At 39.4% G+C, this 21,337-nt stretch overlaps 1 protein-coding gene and 2 pseudogenes across 12 annotated transcripts in view; 2 read left to right on the top strand and 1 right to left on the bottom strand.

Annotated features, from left to right (window-relative positions):
* Positions 1 to 479: 479 nt before the first annotated feature.
* Positions 480 to 3,295, bottom strand: LOC139707641 (small ribosomal subunit protein eS27-like pseudogene; annotated as a pseudogene).
* Positions 3,296 to 9,022: 5,727 nt separating this feature from the next.
* Positions 9,023 to 13,617, top strand: LOC114097887 (E3 ubiquitin-protein ligase FANCL pseudogene; annotated as a pseudogene).
* Positions 13,618 to 18,547: 4,930 nt separating this feature from the next.
* Positions 18,548 to 21,337, top strand: part of Cflar (CASP8 and FADD like apoptosis regulator) — a 57,600-nt gene continuing 54,810 nt past the window's right edge. For 5 of the 12 annotated variants that reach the window (XR_011709082.1, XR_011709087.1, XR_011709088.1 and 2 more), the window contains exon 1: positions 18,552 to 19,217. The gene's annotated coding sequence lies outside the window, so the exon portion shown is untranslated. Of the gene's footprint in view, positions 19,261 to 19,332; positions 19,418 to 21,337 lie in introns of those variants that run through there. The other 7 variants (XR_011709089.1, XR_011709085.1, XR_011709084.1 and 4 more) reach the window with 6 other exon arrangements.

The following is a 21,337-nucleotide window of genomic DNA, read 5'->3' as shown; positions in this document are numbered from 1 at the left end:
GGAAGCCAAGGTAATAATGTTTTATAATAATGATCTCTCAAGGATCACTATCCTACAGTGCCTGATATCCAGTGTCTGAAAATTGTCATTTTATACATTTATCCATCTGATCTTTTCTTGTTTCAGCAGAAGGTTACTCCAATCCTTGTTATTTCAGCTTGCCAGTAGAGAAGATATAAAATCAACAGAACCACCAGTTGTTGCATGGACAGTATTCAAGCTCCATATCCTGAGATTTGCATGGTATGTTATTGCAAAGAAAAAGGAAGTCTAAGAAACTTTATTCATCATTCAACATGTATTTAATTACTATGGCAGAGATGGCTGGCTGACCACTAAAATATGCCTCCTTTCCATATTATGGAATTGTTCTTGGGAAATGGCTGCTGTCACATCCACAGCTCAGTTATGCCAGGGCAGTGGGTAAATTGCAGGAAAGTCAAAGAAAATGCCTAGAGGAAAGCATGGGAGACATTTGGTTTATTTGGGAAGACTTACAAAAAATCAGTGACTACTCTAAGAATTCAGTGGTAACAGACTGAACAGATAGCACCTCTGTCCCTTAAGGTGACTTGCCAAGCATAGCTTCCTCTCCCTCACAGCATTCTGTCCAGTGATAGCCAGCTGGTCAAGTAACATGAATGCTATCCAACAGGATCCTCAGTACTACACCCATCCCTACTCAGAGAAGAGTTTTGTATCTTCAACTGCAGAAGCAATGACAGCATCAGTGTTAGCTTGTTTGTATGACCAGCATCCCAAGGAGCAACTGTCCCGGCAGTAGCTTTCTAGATAACAATAGCTTGCCCTAGTTCCCAGAGTGCATAAGAGAAAGCCAGTGTCCTTCAAGATAATATGTAGCTAGATTTTCCAGCTCAGGCTTACTCTCGCTGTTCCAATGGAATGGGCATAAAAGTAAAGTGTGTCATTTCTAGGACAAGCTTTCAAAAAGTAGATACACCTTCTTCATATTCTTTTCCTTCTGATGACAGAATGCTGAGGATAATAAGTATTCTTGGAATGATTACGCCAACATATGAAGAGTCTCAGTCCCTAAAATCAGCTTTTCCCTGGAGAGCTGCCCACCAGAAACACCTATATTGAATAGCAAGACACACTAAATTTCTGTGGGTGTTAAGCTGTTGTAGTTTCAGAGTTACTTTATTAAAACAGCAAGTATTGCCCAAATAATACTGGGAACTTCTGGATGCCAGGTACTGTGTTAAGTTTTGGATGTACAATGAGAAAAAAAGAGCCATGGTTCCTGCCTTCTTCCACCTTAAAGATTAGTCAAGAAAGATTAAAAAAATAAACAAGAAACAGAAACATACAGTCATTCCTTGCAAAGCATCTCCCTGATTAACATCTTCCCAGTAGAACATCTGGGTTTTAATACCAAACTTCAGAGAAAATACTTTTCTCTTGATATGGTTGTTTTTGACTAATATTTGTACAGAAAATGTTTATATTTAAAAAAAACACCAAAACCTCAAGATGAAAATTTTAAGCTAAATGAGACATTTGAAAAGTCTTGAATTGCATTCAAATATAATTGGTAGAATACATAATCACATGTAGGTATTTGTTATGGTTTGGATATTAAATATCTCCCCAAAGCTCATGTGTTTGAGTTGGTTCCCATCAACAAGCTATTGGGAGGTTGCAGATTTTTAGGAGGTGGGGCCTAGTTGAAGGAAGTTAGGTTGCTGGGGTGGGCATACCCTAGAAGGGTATATTGAGACCTTACCCTTCCTCTCTTTTTTGCTTCCTGACTACCATGAGGTGAGCAGGTAATGCCTCATGTTCCTTGTACTGATGTTTTGCCTTGCCATAGGTCCAAAGCATTAGGCCATGCAAACATGGATGGAAACTTACAAAAATATGAGCCAAAATAAATCTTCCCTCCTTATGATTTGATTTTCTTGCATATTTTGTCACAACAATGGAAATCTAACATAACATTTTTCCAACTTTTTAAAAAACATTTAAAAACTGAAAAAGCAGAAATGTTTAAAGAATATATACTCTTGACCTAGAGACAATGATACTTTTATTCAAATGATCTCTTCCCAATTTTACAATCATGCTTTTGCTTAAGTAGTTTTTAGACCTCTCTCCAATCTTCCTCCCCCAATGACTCCAGCTTAAGTCTTTCTTTCATTCTTATCTTGAATTTATAAATAGCCTTTTATTTTAGACTATACTTTAGTTGTTCTCACTGCAAAATTCAATGTTATATATTAGTAATAATCAAAGGCAATATTTTCCAATTTATTTTATATCATCATTTAAATGAATCCTCCTAATAATTCAACTCTATACAAATTAAACCTTTTTTATTTTTGAATTGTTTTGCACAAAACCCCTCTAAAATGCATTGAATATTTTTCTTTCTCTTGAAACAGTATGCACAGAATATCCTTTGCCTTTGCCTGACTCATGGTCTGATTGAAAACATCTGTTATTGCACTGGTTCATGGCACAGCGATGCCTAGATAATCGATGACTCCAGATGCCTTTTTGATCATTTTCATCATATATACTTTTGCATCTTTCATGACCAGCTGCTACTCTTGCTTCTGATCCAGCTTTTTTTTTTTTTAATTCTCAGCTCCTAATAACCCAGGAAACCAGCCAAGGAACTTGTTATCATTTGCAATAAAAATAACTAGACCCCAAGGATCTTATAAATCAACTGAATTAATTTGGTGGTACCTATTTTGTATATTTAAATGCCTATTTTTTTCTTACTTTCTAGTTCTTGGCCACTTTAAGGGCTAAAAATTATTTCTTGATAAACAAGGTATTACCTCATATATACTTCATATGCATTATCAACATTTTGTGTGTGAGTACATGTAAATGCATGCATAGCACATTATTCAATGGGGGGGTTGTCCATAATCAAAACTTTATTGAAAAACACTAAAATAGGAGATCATTGTTGTATACCTTACAAAATCAAATATAATTACATTATTTTGGTAGAGTAACTAGAATTACTGAACTCATAAGGCTTCTGTGAAGTTGCACAGATTATTAGTGTTGCTTTCTTCTAAAAGAACAACCTTCTGTGAATCTGGCTTTCCTCCTGTAGGCTGGCACAACACTGTTGAACAACCTACACAAAGAACCACTGTCTCAGTATGGCTGAAAACCCTGGTAATCTTGTAGCAACCTGGACATTTCACATCCATAAAATAAGAATTTGGACTTTGAACTAGCTGTTTCTTTTTGTGTTTTTTTCTTTTCCTCTTCTAAGGAAGGGATGTAGCAAATCTCTAGCCCAAGGCATAGTGATCCTTTCCCAAGTACAGTCCGTCCAGATCACTCAGGTGACAGATTCTTCTTTCAAAAATTTTACATCTGCACATCCTCCTTGGGAATGCTTTGAGGACAGGACTCTATTTCTTTATATAGTACCTGGGACATAGTGAGAGCTCAAAAATATTTGTTTGGTAAACAAATGAATTAATGTATGTTATAGTATAGGCTCCTGATATGACCAGATTTTTTTTTTTTAAGTCTAGATGGACACAACACAATGCCTTTATTTTTATGTGGTGCTGAGGATCGAATCCAGGTCCTGCCTGTGCTAGGGGAGCGCTCTACCACTGAGCCACAATCCCAGCCCCATGACCAGATTTTTAAAAAAGTTTATTTGGTCCTTTGCATTTAACCATGGAGCCAGGGAGTATTTAAGAAGAGGCAGAGTAGGGGTTGGTGGTACAACTTCTATGCTCTAAGTGTAGGACCTTTTTCTTTTCCTCTTATATTCCCAGGCTAGATCAATACCAGGTAAATAAAAATCAATTTATTTATTCAGCACCTACCATATGCCAGACATATTCTAAAGAGTAATGTGTACGGTAATTCTGAGTTTAGAACTATTATATTATTACTTTTATACTGATGGGAGAACTAAGGAATCTTGGTGTTCCCCAGTTCCAAATCCCAATAGCAATCCATACTGCAGGTATGCACATCCCTAAACCCAAGGGATGGCCCTTTCTAGAGCAATGTGATGGAGAGTAGACTTGTAGGCTAGAGTACACAGACACTGTACAAGGACTTCTGGAGACAGGGATGGGAATGACACGGGGGGAAGGAAGTTAAAAGTCTGGCCCTCCTAGTCTGTCAAATAGGAAGGTGATGTGGGCTCCCAATGTGGACCAAAACAAAAAACAAAACAAAACAAGCCGGGCACAGAAGGATGAGGCAGGAGGATCATAAGTTCAAAGCCAGCCTAAGCAACTTAATGAGACCCTGTCCCAAAATAAAAAATGGAAAAGTCTGGGGATGTTGCTCAGTAGTTAAGTGCTCCTGGGTTCAATACTTGGTTTTAAAAAAAAAAAAAAAACCCTCAGGCAAAGACGTGTGTGAGCTAGGTTGTAAGTCACAGTGGCATGTTATAAAGTGGTAGGAACCAGGCAATTAAGGACTTTCATTAGGACAGGTAGGTTGGAGATGGTGATGAAGATGCAGAGCCTGGACTTCTAGAATAGTGATTTTCAAATTAAGGACAGATGCCGATCTGTAAGAAATTTTTCCTTAGTTTATGAAAAAAATAAGAAACATGTACAATGTAGTGAATCTTATATAAAACTCAAAGTATTCAATTTAAAGGAGTATTCAATATTTGGTTACTGTTATTTATATTTTTGTTTTTCCCTTTCATGAAATTAAAGAGATAGTAGATAATAAATCTTTATTTTGGAGTAGATATATTTCTTTTAAAAATCCTTATTTTGCCCAAACAAAGCTTGGTATCATAAGATCTGGTTCCAATTACTATTCCATACAATCCACAGTCTAGAAACACCTGCTTTAGGATATAGAGGAATTCAGGCTGGATATTGGTTGGCCTGATTATCCAAATGTAGCCAGTGCCCCAGTGTCACTATGTGAAGTAGAGGTAGCAAGTGTCTTTTCTCAGCATGGCCACCTCTTTGGTTAATAACACACAACACTCTTCTCCTAGAGCATGGTCTCTGGATTGAGACTCCCTTGTTTTGAATCACATCTCTGCCTGTTATTGTATGTATGCCTTTAAACTCTGTTACCTAATTATTGAGCCTCTCGGAACCTCAGTTTTCACCTTAACAAAATGGGAATAATGATCCAGGCAATGGGTGGAGTATAAAGCACATATTAATATGCCTAAGATATAATAATAGCTACCACTTACTGCATGTCTACATTCAAACGTAGCTTCCCCAGCAAAAGCAGCACTGTAGGCCCCAGGAGGGGATGTGTGCATGAGAGATTGTCCCATGGAGCCTGTGTCCTGAGCCATGGGGAAATAGTTCTATATTTAACTCTGGTGTTAAGCACTGAAAAGGTATCTATTCTTTTGTATATTCCTTTGTGTTTAGCTTCTTTCATTTATCACAATATTTTCTTCCCAAACATTTTATGATAAAAGAGTTCACAAATAAAAGAAGGAAAACCAGAGTGCCTGCACATTGACTTGATGTTGAGAACAGGCTCCCCTGCTATGGAAGAGCAGAATGGAAATAGGTCATCACAGAGCAACAGTATGACATAGAGAGGCCACATCTGCACCTAAGCTTCCCCTCCATCTGTGTCAGCATCTCCCTCCAAGTCTGTAACTCTGCTGACCCAGCTGGTGGCCGTCAGGTGCTGATGATTTTTCTCTCTTCTGACCTTGACTACCCTTCTCTGTTTGACCCTGTAATCAACATATTCCTTTAGTACTTCAAAAAGGACAACAAGAGACAGAACTCTTAACAGCATGTGGCAGAGATTGGATGGATGCAAAAACTACAGAAATACTACCAAGGGATGTATGAGCACTGAAACAAAAGGTAACTAAATTAGGGTTATTAAAAAGAGAAGAGTCAAATGCAAACCAATACTTAAAAGGCAAATGAATTTATGAAAAAAGACAAAGGAATTGAAGTCTACAAAGAGACAGACAATTAATGATCAGAGAGGTAGGAGGTAAATCTGGAGTGAATGGAGTTGTAGAAGCAAAGGAAGAAAGGGTTTTGTTAAGAGGAACAAAGAGTAGGATCAAGATAAATGATACCTTCCGGACTAGAAAACCTCATCCATCTTCCCCACTCCCCATCAGGAGCTCTGGCAGCCGGGCATTTCCTATGCAAACAGGAGATGGGAAGAATCCTGTCTGTTAATCTGACCAAATCAAAAGGGAAAATGAAAACACTGATATTGAGCACAGCTTAGTTGGATCATCCACTTCGATGTTCAGAATTGATTAGATACACTTAGGATCTCATAGCTTCCTGAGAAGAAGAGCTTCCTGCTTTTGTTTGCCCGTTTTTTTCTTCAAATCATTCCAAAATCGACTTAATCAATGTATAATTTACATACACAAATACACTCACTTTAAGTACACAATTTGGTGGCTTTTGACAAATGAATATTTCCATCATACAAAGTACAGAATAGTTCTATTATTCCCAAAAGTTTCCTCATGCCCTTAGGCAATCAACACTTCTTGCCCACAAGTAAACACTAAAGAACTTTCTGTCACTATAGATTTGTTTTGTCTACTCTAGAATTTTGTACAAATAAACCATATGGTAAAATGTTTTTGTATCTGGATTCTTTGACTCAGCACATTGTTTTCTTCTCTAACATTTTAGTATAAATATATTCAATCATAAAGCAAAGGAGACAGAATTATAATGTGCACCCATATACTCACCACTAGATTCTAGCAGTAAATTTTATTACACTTGCTTTAACACATCCATTCACATATCTTCTAGTTTATGAATTTTGTTTTTCCATGTTTTGCAGAGCCAGGGATCAAACTCAGGGCCTCACACATGCTAGGCGAGGACTCTACCACCGAACTGCACCCCAGCCCCACTTTGATGCATTTTAGTTTATTTCTAAATGCTTCATCATGCATGTGAGACACAATTATCCGTGTTGTTGCATGAATCAGTTATTTGTTCCCATTTACTGTATTCTATTGTATGGCTAAAGCACACATGGCTTATCAGTTTATCTACTGATGGATAATTAAATTACTCCTAGATTTTTGTTATCACTAGAAAAACCATCATGAACATTTGTGTTCAACTCTTTGCATGGATATACACTTAAAAAAATCTTGAATAAGTACTTTGGAGTGCTTTTGAGGGGTCATATGGAAAGCACAATTTATAAACAGCCAAACTGTTTTCCAAGTTGTATCAGTTGACTTTGCTACCAGCTATGTGTTGGAGTTGCAACTGTTTCACATTCTCACTGATACTTTGTATTGTCAGAATTTTTGATTTTAGTCATTCTGGTAATCTTTTAATTTACATTTCCTTCATAATGAATGCTATTGAGCACATTTTCACGTTCTTATTGGCTATTTGTGCATCCTTTTTTGTGAAATGTCTGTTCAAATATTTCGCCCATTTGAAAAAAAAATGTGCTTTTTTTTTTAAACAAGTGATCTTTTTCTAGAGGAGATTTAAAAGTTTTAATGAAGAACAATTTTTAAATGTTTTCTTTTATGGTTAATGCTTTGTGTGTGTATGTTCTAAGAAATCTTTGCCTAAGCTTGCAAAGAACTTCTATGCATTCAGGAGCCCTTTGAGATGTTTCTATTGTGCATCTTGGGTGATGGTTACCTGCATATTTGACTTGTGGCTCTTCATTAAAGTGAATATTCACATTTCATGCACCTTTCTGAATCTTTTTACATTTCACAGTTTTAGAAAAGATTCAACTTTTTTTCTAATGTAGCTATCTATAATTCTTAACTCCGAGATTGGGGAAAAAATAGAAGAGTTGGGAGATAGAGGAAAAAGAGTTGGGAAATAGAGAAAGTATCACAGAAAGTAGAGTAAAAAGTCAAAGCAGGGCTGGCTCAGCAGTAGAGCGTTCACCTAGTGTTAGAGTCTGTAAACAAGTCAAAATAACACCTGGCATTTTGCCAGGGGAATGTTAGAGTTCCTAAACAAGTCTGGATGGTGCCTGGCAAAGTGCCAGAGGGAATGGTTTGAGAAGTAACAAAAGCGAGCCATTAAGTGTGGAGATTCCTGATTGGTTGACTGATGTATCTAGTTTATGCTAATTAGATAAGCTGTGTGGAATGTATAAATACTGCTCCTGTCCTGCAATAAATGGCTTCCACTCCTGCTGTATCAACGTACACAAGTTATTCTTAACACCCCCGCCTCCCTAGTTTGCTGCAGCCGGACTGTGGCAACCTAGCATGTGCGAGGCGCTGGGTTCAAGCCTCAGCACCACATAAAAAAATAATAATAAATAAAGTTAAAAAAAAAAGTCAAAGCAATGGAAAATAGGAGAAAAATATACAAAGCAGGTTCAGAAAGCACAATACCCAAAGAATAGAGAAAGAAGAAAAACAGAAAAAATGAAAATGAAACCAACTAAACAAATATTTCCTAAACACTTATGAGGATGTGAGTTTCCAGATGAGTGCCCAGCCAGTGAATTGAGTTATGGATTCAAGGAACATATTATAAACTTTCAGAATGCATGACCAATGGCTCAGGAAGTGACTTCTCCAGGAACTTGAAATTAATGATATACTTATATGTCAATAGATTAAGACAAGATTTGAATAAATGATGAAGAGTTTAAGGTTGAATTACATAGAAAACTACCAAACAAGAGTGTTTTGTTGTTGTTGCTGTTTCTTTTTTGGTACTGGAGATTGAACCCAGGGGCACTTAACCACTGAGCCACATCCCCATCCCCTCCCCCACCCTTTTTTTTTTTTGTATTTTATTTAGAGATAGAGTCTCAATGAGTTGCTTAGTTGCTTAGACAAAGCAAGTTGATGGTGCTGGCTTTGAACTTGCAATCCTCCTACCTCAGCCTCCTGGGCCACCGGGATTACAGGCATGTATCACCATGCCCAGCCAAGACAATTATTAACTCTAGGGAAAACGAGAAGTTGTGCAGGAAAGTAATCATAGTTTGGTAGGCTGTGACTGGGTTGTGACTCTTATCTGCATGACTGCAGTAAGGTTGAGCATCCTAATCCAAAAATCTGAGATCTAAAATGCCTCAAGATTCAAAACTTTTTGAGTACCAACCTGATGGTCACAAGTGGAAAATTTCACACCTGACCTCTGGTGATGGGTTGCAGTCAAAGTAAAGGTACCATAAAATGTGTGTAAAATTATCTTCAAGTTATACATATGAGATATATATGAAACAAATGAATTTTATGGTTAAAATTAAGTCTTATCCCCAAGATATTTCATTATGAATGTGCAAAAGTTCTAAAGTAGTTTTAAGATATGATATCAAAAGCAATTTTAGCCCTAAACATTTTAGTGTTTTTTTTTTTTATTTTTTTTTTAAAGAGAGAGAGAGAGAGGGAGAGAGAATTTTAATATTTATTTATTTATTTTTTTTTAAAGAGAGAGTGTGAGAGAGAGATAGAGGTAGAGAGAGAGAGAATTTTAATATTTATTTTTTAGTATTTGGTGGACACAACATCTTTGTTTGTATGTGGTGCTGAGGATCGAACCTGGGCCGCACGCATGCCAGGCGAGCGCGCTACCGCTTGAGCCACATCCCCAGCCCAATATTTATTTTTTTTAGTTTTCGGCGGTCACAACATTTTTGTATGTGGTGCTGAGGATCGAACCTGGGCCGCATGCACGCCAGGCAAGTGCGCTACCACTTGAGCCACATCCCCAGCCCCTGCCCTAAACATTTTGGATAAGAGATACTCAAGCTGTAGCATAATTGCTGAAGATTAATCTAATCAAAAATCAGAATGTAACTATTTTGAGAAGAAGTTAATGGTTGTTATGATTCGGATTTAGAAAGTTCCCCAAAGTTTCATGTGTTGAAGGTTTGTTTCCCAATGCAGCAGTGTTCAGAGGTGGGGATTTGGGGAAGTGATTATACCTTTGAGGGCTCTGACATCAATGGATTAATACAATGAGGGATTCTTAGCTGCATGGATTATTGGGAGGTGGTGGAAATCATAAGTGGTGGGTCTTACTTAGAGAAAGTAGGTCACTGGGGGTGTGCCTTGGAATGGGCATATCTTGTCCCCACCCTTTTCCTTGTGATCACTCTCCCTCTGCTTCCTAGTTACCATGAAGTGAAGTGAGCAGCTCTGCTCCACCAGGCCCTCTCCACCATGATGCTCTGTCTCGCTATAGGCCCATAGCAAAGAAGCCAACTCAACAAAAACTGAAACCTCTGAAACAATGACACAATATAAATCTTTCTTCCTCTAAGTTTTTTTTTTTTTTTCAGGTATTTTGTCACAAAGCTGACTAACACAGGGGCAAACAGAGTGGGAACAATGTTAAAGAGCTACAGTCTCCTCTTGTATACTATGAAGTAAATAGGAAATGTCTTAACCTCCTGCTTCCAAAAAATCAAGATGTAGCAATATAAGCACATTAATATGATTATGATTATGATGTGAGACAGGGTTTCACTATGTTGCCCAGGGTGCTCTCAAACTCCTAGGCTCAAGTTATACTCCTACCTCAGCTTCCCAATTAGTGCAATTTCAGACCCACATCACCACACCCAGCTATAAACATATTATTTGGAAACACAAAATAATTACTTAAAAGAATGAAAAGATTGCCTCTGGGGAGATGAAGAAAAGCACTTGATTAAATTCAACATTAATTCATGATTTTTGAAAACCATTTTAAAATCAATACATAGTGATAGTACATATTTATGGAATATATGTATACAATATGTAATGACTAAATTATGGCAATTATCATGTTGATAGCCTCAAATATTTACATTTTCTGTGTGTTGGGAACATTGAAAATCATTTCTTCTGGCCAGGTGAAATGGTGCATGCCTGTAATTCCAGCAACTTGGGATGCCAAGGCAGAAGGTCACAAGTTCAAGATCAGGCTTGACAACTTAGTGAGGCTCTCAGCAACTTAGCAAGACCTGGTCTCAAATTAAAAATAAAAAGGACTGAGGATGTATTCAATTGTAAAGAGACCCTGAGTTCCATACCAGTATAAAAATGCAACAACAAACAAGCAAACAAAAACCTTTTCTTCTAGTTATTTTGATATATACAATAGTGCTGGTAGAGTGTTCATCTAGCCTGTATGAATTCCTAAGTTCATTCACCAACACTGCAAAGAAAAAAAAATACAGACACACATATATATACACACACAGATGTATATAAACAACAAAAATATTAACTATAGTTTCCCTACTGTGCTGTAGAACACAAAAACTTATTCCTCTTATCTGTGGTTTTTTTTTTTTATCCAAAAAGTGACCTCTATCTCCCCTTCCCATTTATAACTTTTAAAAACTTTCTCCCTCCTTCTTCCTTTCACCCTTTCCTTCCTAAATAATCCAACTCTAAAGTCATTATGAGGGGCAGGGCAATATAAGCATTCAAGAGGAGAGACTGTCTGGTGTGGGGTGTTATCAGAGCCTGAGTAGGTTGGGGGGTCTATGCAGGAGAGGGGCAAAGGTGACATTGAGAGATTGGTTAGATATGAGAGAGTTACACAAATAAGTAAATATCTCATTGTTGGAGAAAGGAGTTATAAAAATAAAATCTAATAAACTCTGCCATTTTGAAAATGAATGGAAATAGTTTGTGGGGGCCCATGAATTTCAAGAAATATAGACATGAATAGAAATAAATATAGATGTAAATATATGCATGTGGATATTATATATATATATAAAACTGATTCCAGCACTGAGGCAGGGAAAGGACAAGTTGTACGTGGAACATTTGAGTGTGCCAGAAAACAAGGAAGTACTCAAAGAACAAAAAATGTGTGTGTGTGTGTGTGTGTGTGTGTGTATATATATATATATATATATATATATATATATATATATATATATATATATCCTATAGGTCGGTCCATTGAGAAGATTTTGGATCAGTTACCTGCCAATAACAATTAAAAAACAGAATATGCTGGGAGGGGGGCGGTGTGTGTTGTAGCTCAGTGGTAGAGCACTTGCCTAGTATGTATGAGGCACTGGGTTCAATCCTCAGCACCACATAAAAATAAATAAATAAAATAAAGTTAAAAAAGAAAAGAAAAGAAAATTAAACATACAGATCTTGGCTTCTAAATAATAAAGACTTTACTTAAAGGAATCAAGACTTCTTGAAGAAATGACTGATTCCAGCACTGAGGCAGGGAAAGGACAAATTGCACATGCAACATTTGAGTGTGCCAGAAAACAAGGAAGTACTCAAAGAACAAGAAATGCATGTCAAAAGGACACAGAAGCCAACTTGAAGGGACTCTCTTGGCCAAATCTGGAATGAGCTGAGCATCAAAATAAATATTGATTTAAACAGAGTTTCTCCCAGTGATTAAAGTAGGGAGTCACAAGTCTATTGTAAGCTAGATAGAGATAGAAAGACAGATAGAAAGAAAGAGATAGATAGATAGATAGATAGATAGATAGATAGATAGATAGATGAATGCAGGTACATGCCAACATGCCAACTGTGCATGTGCAAGCACCTGCCCATTTAGTCTCTTTATTGCTCTCCAGACACTGAAAACCTGGAGAAAACAGAGTATGAAGGATTCATTCTGGCTCAGGGAACAAACTTCCACTTTAGAATATTTTTGCAGAAGATCTGTAACTGAAGAATATGAGATCATTACATAGTTGGTGGCAGAGAACAATGCTTAATGGACACCATCAGTTGGTGTAACAGAGAACACTTTCTTGATCTAATGAACTTTATGGTGAAGTTGAAGATAGTTTTGGAAGTTACTTGAAAGAATAGATAAGAGCTATATGCATTACTTCCCCCACCCCCACTCAGTTGCCTTATTAAAGAGATAGGAACTCTCAGTTGGAAAACTTGTATATGTAGCATAGAGTTAAAAGCCAAAAATGCCTCTGGTAGAGAGCATCTAATCACTCTTAAGTTGAAAGCCAAGTACCCTGAAGAATCGCCAGATTGATTTGTGGATTTTCCTGTTCCATTTTCTGTTTCCTGGATACCACAAAGCTCCTTGATAAGCATTCATAGTCAGTTTTGGCAGCATTAAAATCACTGAAGGCATTTGGGGATGTTATGGATGAAATCAATGAGACCTGGGTACTTGAGCCAAACAAACAAACAAAAACCCTACATAGAGTGCAACAGTATGCAGAATGCATTAGGGAATGATGCTTCCATAAATATAGAGGTAGAATCTATCATTTTACTATGCTTCCTAAGTGCTGATTTCTTGGAGCAGACCATATAGTATGACTCCAGGGAATTAAAATGAGCAGGATAACTCATGGGATCCAGAAAAGAGCCTGTTACAAAATTTGAAAGATGTTTTGGAAATTGATTTTCCAGCTTGTGCCATCTTAGAAAAAATTTTTGATTTTACTATGGACTGTAGAATTTATTATTTTAAGCCTATCAACTTGATTAACTTAGTGATATCATTACTAATCAAATGTGTGATAATATCCAGTACAGACAACCTTTCTATCAAATATGTTTTTATGAGTGATTAAGAGTATTGCTCACTATTGAGCAGAGCTTTAACATCATATATAGTGAATATACATATTATAATAAGCCAATTACCTTGAATATATCTTGGAGGAAACCCTGAAATAACAATGTAACATTTTTATCCCAGGAACAGTGGTGCACACCTGTAATCCCAGCAACTAAGGAGGCTGAGGAAGGAGGATTATAAATTTGAGGCCAGGCTCAGTGACTTAGCTAGCAAGACCCTGTCAAATAAAAAAAGAAAAGGGACTGGACTGGTGATGTATGGTAAAGCACCACTGGGTTCAATTCTTGATACCAAAAAAAAAAAAAAAAAAAAAAACCCAACAATGTAATACTTTCTGATGAGATGGAAACTTTTAAAAATTATTAAAATAATTTTTATGTATTAGAGAGAATACAAGGCAGGACATACTAACACCAAAAAGAAAATTATAATGAAGTCACAATAATATACATCTGTGTTGTGTTCTTCATGACTAAAACACTCAGGGTCACTCCAGGTGAACTGGGCTGCACAAAATAATCACACAAGAGACAGAGGTATCTTTTTCTGTGATGGCTCCTCTGACCTTAAGGGTGCGCAGAGTGGGGAGGGGAGCGAGCACCTGCTGACCCTTTTATTGAGCAGAAGCCATTCAAATGAGGCAAGGGGTCAGGTTTCAGGGGGTTGAGTCTAGCTTCTTGATGTCTACTGTCAGCAGGTTGAGTGACATCTAGGAAGGCCACACCCAAAGGCAGAGCAAGAGAAGGGGACACACAAAGGGAGTTCCCATGGAACATTCTATCCTAAACAGCGCAAAGGGGTAGTATTATAAAGGAATAGGTGAGTGTAGCTCAATTCCATGGGTGACACGCCTACATCTGAAGACACGCCCTCAACTTTCTGAACTAGGACATCACCCAAGTCACTAGTAGTGATCAGTCAGAGCCTCTTGCTTCAGGATGGAAGGCGCAGGTCATTCAGAGTGACTTCCCATACATCTGCCTTTATCTGTTACTAAAAGTCAATGGGGAAATTGGCTAAAGTCTTGAAAGACTTTCCAAGTCTATTGCTGTGCCTAATGGTGTCCCTCATTTCTCTGAGACTTTCTTCATCACCCCCCGCCCACCACCACCAGAGATTGAACCCAGGGGCACTTAACCATTCAGCCACATCCCCAAAAAGTATCTGCCTTTTTGTTTTTCATTTTGAGACAAAGTCTCACTAACTTGCTTAGATCCTTGCTAAATTGCCAAGACTGTCTTCAAATTTATGATCCTCCTGCCTCAACCTCCCAAATCGCTGGGATTATATTATGACTTCCTTCATTTTTCTTTGTTCTTTTTCTCTATTCTTTGGCTTGTATAATCTTAATAGATCTGTCTATAAATTAGCTTCTTATTCTGCTAGTTCAAATCTGCTATTGAGCCCCTAATGAAGTTATTTCAGTTATTGCAATTTTTGGTATTTTCATAATTTCCAGAATTATATTTTCTAGAATTTCTACTTGGTTAATTTTAAAATAATCTTTATCTCTTTACTGAGTCTCTATTTGATGTGACAGCAAATAAATGTCACCCTTACCTTTTACTTTTTTTTTTTAATACCTTTATTTATTTTTATGTGGTGCTGAGGATCGAACCCAGAGCCTCACATGTACTAGGCAAGTGCTCTACCACTGATCTACAACCCCACCCTACCTTTTACTTCTTTAATCATATTTTCTTTAGTTCATTGAACATGTTTAGAATAGCTATTTGAATTCCTTTTTTTGTGACAAATCCAACATCTGGTCATTCTCATAAGCTTTTTGTTTTGTTTTCAATGTATGAGTCATAGTTTCCTGTTTCCTTGCCTGCCTGATAATTTCTTTGTTGGAAAAAGGATATTTCAAGGGGGCTGGGGCTGGGGCTGGGGCTCAGTGGTGGTGCACTTGCCTGGCATGTGTGAGGCACTGGATTCGATTCTCAGCACCACATAAAAATAAAAAAAAAAAATAAATGTCTATCAACAATTAAAAAAATTAAAGGAAAAAAAAAAGGATATTTAAGATAATATATGTGACAACTCTCAGTACTGATCTCTCCTCCATGTCCCTGGGACTTGTCAGTATGACAAATAATGCCAGATTTACTATGTTCCTCTTTATGATGGGCATGAAAGTCATACATATTCAGTAAAAATCTTACTTGAAGTTTTGAATTTGGACTTTTTCCTGGGCTAGCCATAGATACTATAATACTCATTTGTGATGCTGGGCAATGACAGAAAGCTGCAGCTCTCAGAAGTCACACAATCAAGAGATCAAACAACTGATACTCTATGGTGAACTGTGTTGCTAAACTATGATATTCAATAAGTTAGATGTATTATATACATTTTCAACTTATGTTTTCAGTTTTCAGTGGGTGTTATGGTTTGGATATAAAATGTCCACCAAAAACTCATATGTGAGACAATCCAAGAAGGTTTGAAGAAATGATTGGGTCATAGCCTTAACCTAATCAGTTAATCAATCCCTGATGAGATTAACTGAATGGTGACTAGAGACTGGTGGAACATTGCTGGAGGAAATGCTTCACTGGGGGCGTGGCTATGGGGTATATATTTTGTATCCGGAGAGTGGAGTCTCTCTCTCTGCTTCTTGATCACCATGTGAGCTGCTTACCTCTGCCACACTCTTCCACCATGATGTTCTGCCTCACCTCAAGTCCTGAGGAATGAAGCCAGCTGTCTATGGATTGAGACCTCTGAAACTGTGAGCCTCCAAATAAACTTCTGCTCTGTAATTGTTCTGCCTGGGTCTTTTAGTCACAGTGGTGAAAAAGCTGACTAAAACAGCGGGTTTATCAAAACATAACCCCATCTTAAATTAAGGAACATCTGTATTTGTTCAGTGATTGGCTGGATTCGATGAAATTCATATCTCACCACTCACATCTAGATGTTAAACGTCATTAATTTCCAGCTGATTGTTTTATTATTTCCAAAGGTACTCAAAATAAATTGCTCCATAGACAAATCCAATTGAAATTTAACCCCTTTGAAGGAATAGTTTATAAGGTCATTGTGTAATATTTGTTCTTACTCTAGGAGAGCTCTTCCCAGCTATCTTAATTTGTTCTTTCCTGAAAGCTAGTTGGCCTACAAGTTTTCTCTACATCCACTGGGGATTGGTTTCAGAACCCCCTGCATGTATCAAAATCCTTGGATGCTCAAATTCCTACTAAGAGATGGTTAGTATTTGCATATAAACTACACACATCTTTTGGTATATTTAAAATAATCTCTGGATTATAATACCTAATATAATGTAAATGCTACATAAATGACTGTTATACTGTATTTTTAGGGAATAATGATAAGGGCGGGGAGCCTGAACATGTCCAGTAAAAACACAATTTCTTTTTCATTTTGGTATGAGGTTGGTTGAATCCATGGACACTTAACTAGTGAATAGAGAGCCTACTGTATCTTGAATCTCTTCCCAATTATCTATTATCATAACCTCTGCTAGATCACTTTTTGGCTTGAACTTTTCCATGTTCTGATGCAAATGAAGTCATTCTTTAGGGAAGAGATAAAGGGCTGTTTTATGGATTGCTTAACCCCCAGGCACAATCTTTGAGCCAAGTCTCTGGATCTGGGGTTAGAAAATAGCAAGCTTCTCTTAGAGTCATGTTTGTGGTCCAAGAGCTTAGGTGGACAAAGGGCAGCAAGCTGAAGTCCTCCCAGCTTCTCTCTTCATGTGAGTACCATTTGAGGAGCTGGGTTAAAGGCAATCAGAATTCCAATATCTTAGCACTCCAGCCCAAGGTGGAGCATCTGTTCCATGAATTGCAGCTGGATGGAAGGGAATCCCTTATCTCTAATCCACACTTAGCCTAACCCATGACTTAGCCTCAGCATCATGTGGCTAGGAAAAGAAAAGGAATAAGAATGCTGACATCCTGTTCCTCTGATGAGTGCTACTGGGAAGCTTTGTGGTTTGGGTTGCAGAAGTCTCGAATCTGTCTTGCAAAATGAGAGGGGGAAGGACAGAGAGGTATTGGTTCATGCAGACAGACTGGTACCACAGTCCAGGACTTTTTCATGGAAAAATTTTCATATAATATTTTTAGATTGATGTTTATTTGCTATTTGCCTTTAGGGCCATAATTTTCACTAGTTTCACTTAGGGTGGGTCAGCTCTTTATGCTGTCATATCAGTATTAATCTCTTGGTATTATTCTTGTAATTTTCCTGTCAAAAAATAAAAAAAGTTGTGTTAGGAATCAAATCCAGGGCCTTGCACATGCTAATTAGACATTGTGCCATGGAGCTACAACTCCAGCCAAAAATTTAGAAAACTTTAAGGACTGGACATATAATCCAGTGGTAGATAACTTGTCCTAATGTCACAGGAGGTCCTATAGAGGGGTACCCTACTCAGGACACGCGGAAAGTAGAGTTCTTGGCATATGAAATGGACAAGAATTTTGGCACATACCAGAGATATAGATTTATTTGGGAAAGTAGACGTATATAAGAGACAATGTCAGAGGGGGGGGGAGGGAGGGGGAACTTTTGGGGTAAAGTAATAAATACACATTTGAGGTAGTAAACTGGCCATTACTAGAGATATAGCAACATCTTGATATGGGGTATTAATATTTATAGAGGACCCGCAAGGTGGAGCACTCCTGTAATCCCAGCTGAAGCAGGAGGATCACAAGTTCAAAACCAGCCTCAGCAATTTAGCGAGGCTTTTAAGCAAAATAAAAAGGAGGGCTAGGGATGTGGCTCAGTGGTAAAGTGCCCCTGAGTTGAATATATATATTTAATAATAATAATATATTTAATTATATATATATATATAGATATATAGATAGATTGATATATTCATGCAGACAGACAGTAGTTAGGGGCTGGCCTACAGGTGGAGCCAGGGCAGAGTGACTCAATTTCCTGCCAGCTTTTCTAGCGCTTGCACATTTCCCTCGTGTTACTTTGTGCAGGCAAGAGCAGGGTTTAAGGGTTAAGCCCCTTAGGTAGAGGACTAAGGACCTGGGCGGGGTTGGTGGGAAAGGCTTGTTTTACTTTTCAAAGGTTTATGGACATTTCCTGCTTTCCCTCAGTTTCTAGGCACTTCTGACAGTGTATCTTTCTTTTTCTGTATTCCCAAGTTCCTATCTCACTAGCATTGGAAATTCCCTGGGCTTGATCCCCCAGCAAATACCCACACGCACTTAAAAAATCCCCCCACCCACCCTTAAAAACAAAACAAAACAATGACAGGGAGTGGGGGGAATAGTTAAAATATCTCAGGGAAGTAGTTATTAGGAATAGATTAAACCATAAAGCACGTTCACTTTTGCCACTTACTATTCCCACACACTGGTAATAACACGAGCAGAGATCATAAAACAAAACTTCGAACATCCAATACGGTTTCACAGAGCACTCAGCTGTTGTAGAACAGGAAAACATTAACAGGAAGCAGCGGTTGACGGTCTCGCTGGTTTTTCAACTCAAAAGGGACTCCTAGGGGTTTCGTGCGTGGGGTCTCTGGACCGCTCAGGGAAACTGTAAGTTGAGACACGTCCAGGGCAAGCCCAGGCTACCGCAGTGGGAGGGCAGGGAAGCGCTACGCCCTATAATCGCCGGCTCCACGTCAGTTTCTAGGCCTCCACGCCGTCAGTGCCTTCCGGTGTCTAGGGGAGTGAAGGCCCAGGGGTCGGAGCGGAGGAAAGCCCGGGCGGGAGCAGGACGGTACGTATCGGTGCTCTCCAGCTGCTCCTGCGCAGGGCCGCAGGCAAGTAGCGCGAGACCCGCAGCACTCGGGGTCGGAGCACACCGGGTTTGCGCGTCAGTGCGCAGCCCGCCAGGGGGCTGCTGGCGGACTGCAGCTTCTGACACTCACCCCTGTAGGGGGCTCAGCAGAAGCCAGGAGCGGGGTGGGCCTTATGCAGGTGATTTAATTCTATGGACTCTTTCCGGTTTGCCCCTTGGGCACTGGCTGGGCGGAGCGCCCCCGCCTCCTCGGCCCCGCTCCCTCTACCCTGCGCTGAAGGTCGCCGGGGTCCCTGATGAGGTCGGGTTTGCTCCGACCGCCTGGACCCACTAAAGAGTGGGACTGCTGGGCCGTCGCAGACCACTCCATATCAGCCTCCAGAGGTGCAAACTGGCCTCAAGCTTTGGTGGCAAGTCCCCAGAGGCTGTAAACTTTGGTTACAATGATCTGGAGAGTTGCTTCTGGGGAGAACTGTCGAAAACATGCGCAGTTCTCCTTTTGAAACTTTGACAAAGGGGACTTTTCCTTTACTCAACCGGAAAGTCTGGCCCAGCGGGAAGTTTTAGTCTTTTTTGCAATAGCGAGGTAAAATGGGTCAGGGTTGTTTTCCAAAGCGGTTTAATGTATGTTTTGGCAACTTACAAGCTTGCCTTGGGAAAGTTGGGAGTGCTAGACTGATAAGAATTTCTTTAAGTCACCCTCCTCCCAAAAAGAAGCTCGTTTCTACCGCTTACTTCCAGACACCTTCAAAACGATAGAGAAATGTAACATCATTTCTAAAAGTTTTCACTTGACTGTGTCGAGATTTGGACGGAGGGCATATTATTTTAATATTAACAACCCAAACTGGTAAAAACAAAGGCCATTGAAAAAGAGTAAATGATTCTAGGGAGCAGGAAGTGAATTCAAAGAGCTGACGCCCTCTAGATTAGTTGACTTTTGAAATTTGTTATTCCACAACAGAAGGTGGAACCAATAGGGGGTAACATACGTAAAGCATTTAGGACGTTGATAAACCGGAATAATCTAAAACTAAGAACAAGATCTGGCGGGATTGACCTGCTTTATGTAAGAGATTTCAGATAAAGAGGGACTGAAGTTTTGTGTCGTCCCCCCCCCGCCCCCCCCCCCCCCCCGTTCAACTCCAGAATATAATTTTTTCAAGACTGTTGTTTGGAAGAGAACTTTGAATGTATTTATCATACAGGAATTCATATCCTCTCCCTCTCCCTCTCCCTCTCCTCCCTCTCCCTCTCCTCCCTCTCCCTCTCCCTCTCCCACACTTGTTTTTCTGGTACCTTTTGGGTCGAATGTCCTGGTGAAATTGTTGTACATTCCGTCTCTAACTGGCCTTTACATTTTAACACCATTACTTGCTAACTTACACCCTTTTCCAAGGTGAATCCAGTTGCTGGTCTGCAGGGACACTTGGTGTCCCCCTTCCCTGGGAGTGTTGCGCAACAGGCATAGGAAGGTCGTGGGCAGTTTTTTGAGCGTTGGCCGGGGGCCCTCAAGGAAGCTGAAACGGATGTAGGTTTGGTCCCCAGGCTGTCCCTGGTTCCACCGCCGTTCCCAGTTGGGTGACATGGCGCCCCAGCAGCTCCCCTTCAGTCTTGGTGACCTTCGGGCATCAGGCAACTTCCCGGAGCTCGGTTTTCGCCCTTTGACCATACTCGGGGAATTTTACAATCTGGGGAGACGTGGGGGATTCCGCAGCCTACATTGGGCGGCGCCTCACATGGCAGGCAGCTTAGAGGAAACTCTCTGGGGCTCTGCGGGCAGTTCCCAAGAAGGCGGCCACTTCTTGATGCATGCAATGCTGGCGTGCAGTTTCTCGTCTGATCGGGAGCATTTCTTAATTTGGTTTTCCCGAGAGTGTCCGAAGAGAGGCCCCTGTGTAGTGGGAAGAGCCGGTGGGTGCCCGGCGTGAATAAACCAAGAACCTTACCACCCCCTACCGACCCTTTCCCTAGGCTGGAGGCGCTGTGGTCTACGGGGAAGTCAGGGCTCTGTCCCTGGACCCAGCAGAAAAGAATTGAGTCTCCCGCTTTCTACCCTTGATCCCTCCCTTGAGACTTCTTGGGGACTTACAGCACTG

Source organism: Marmota flaviventris, chromosome 11, assembly GCF_047511675.1.
Source record: "Marmota flaviventris isolate mMarFla1 chromosome 11, mMarFla1.hap1, whole genome shotgun sequence".
Classification (NCBI taxonomy): Eukaryota; Metazoa; Chordata; class Mammalia; order Rodentia; family Sciuridae; genus Marmota; species Marmota flaviventris.
This window is presented reverse-complemented; position numbering and strand designations above follow the sequence as displayed.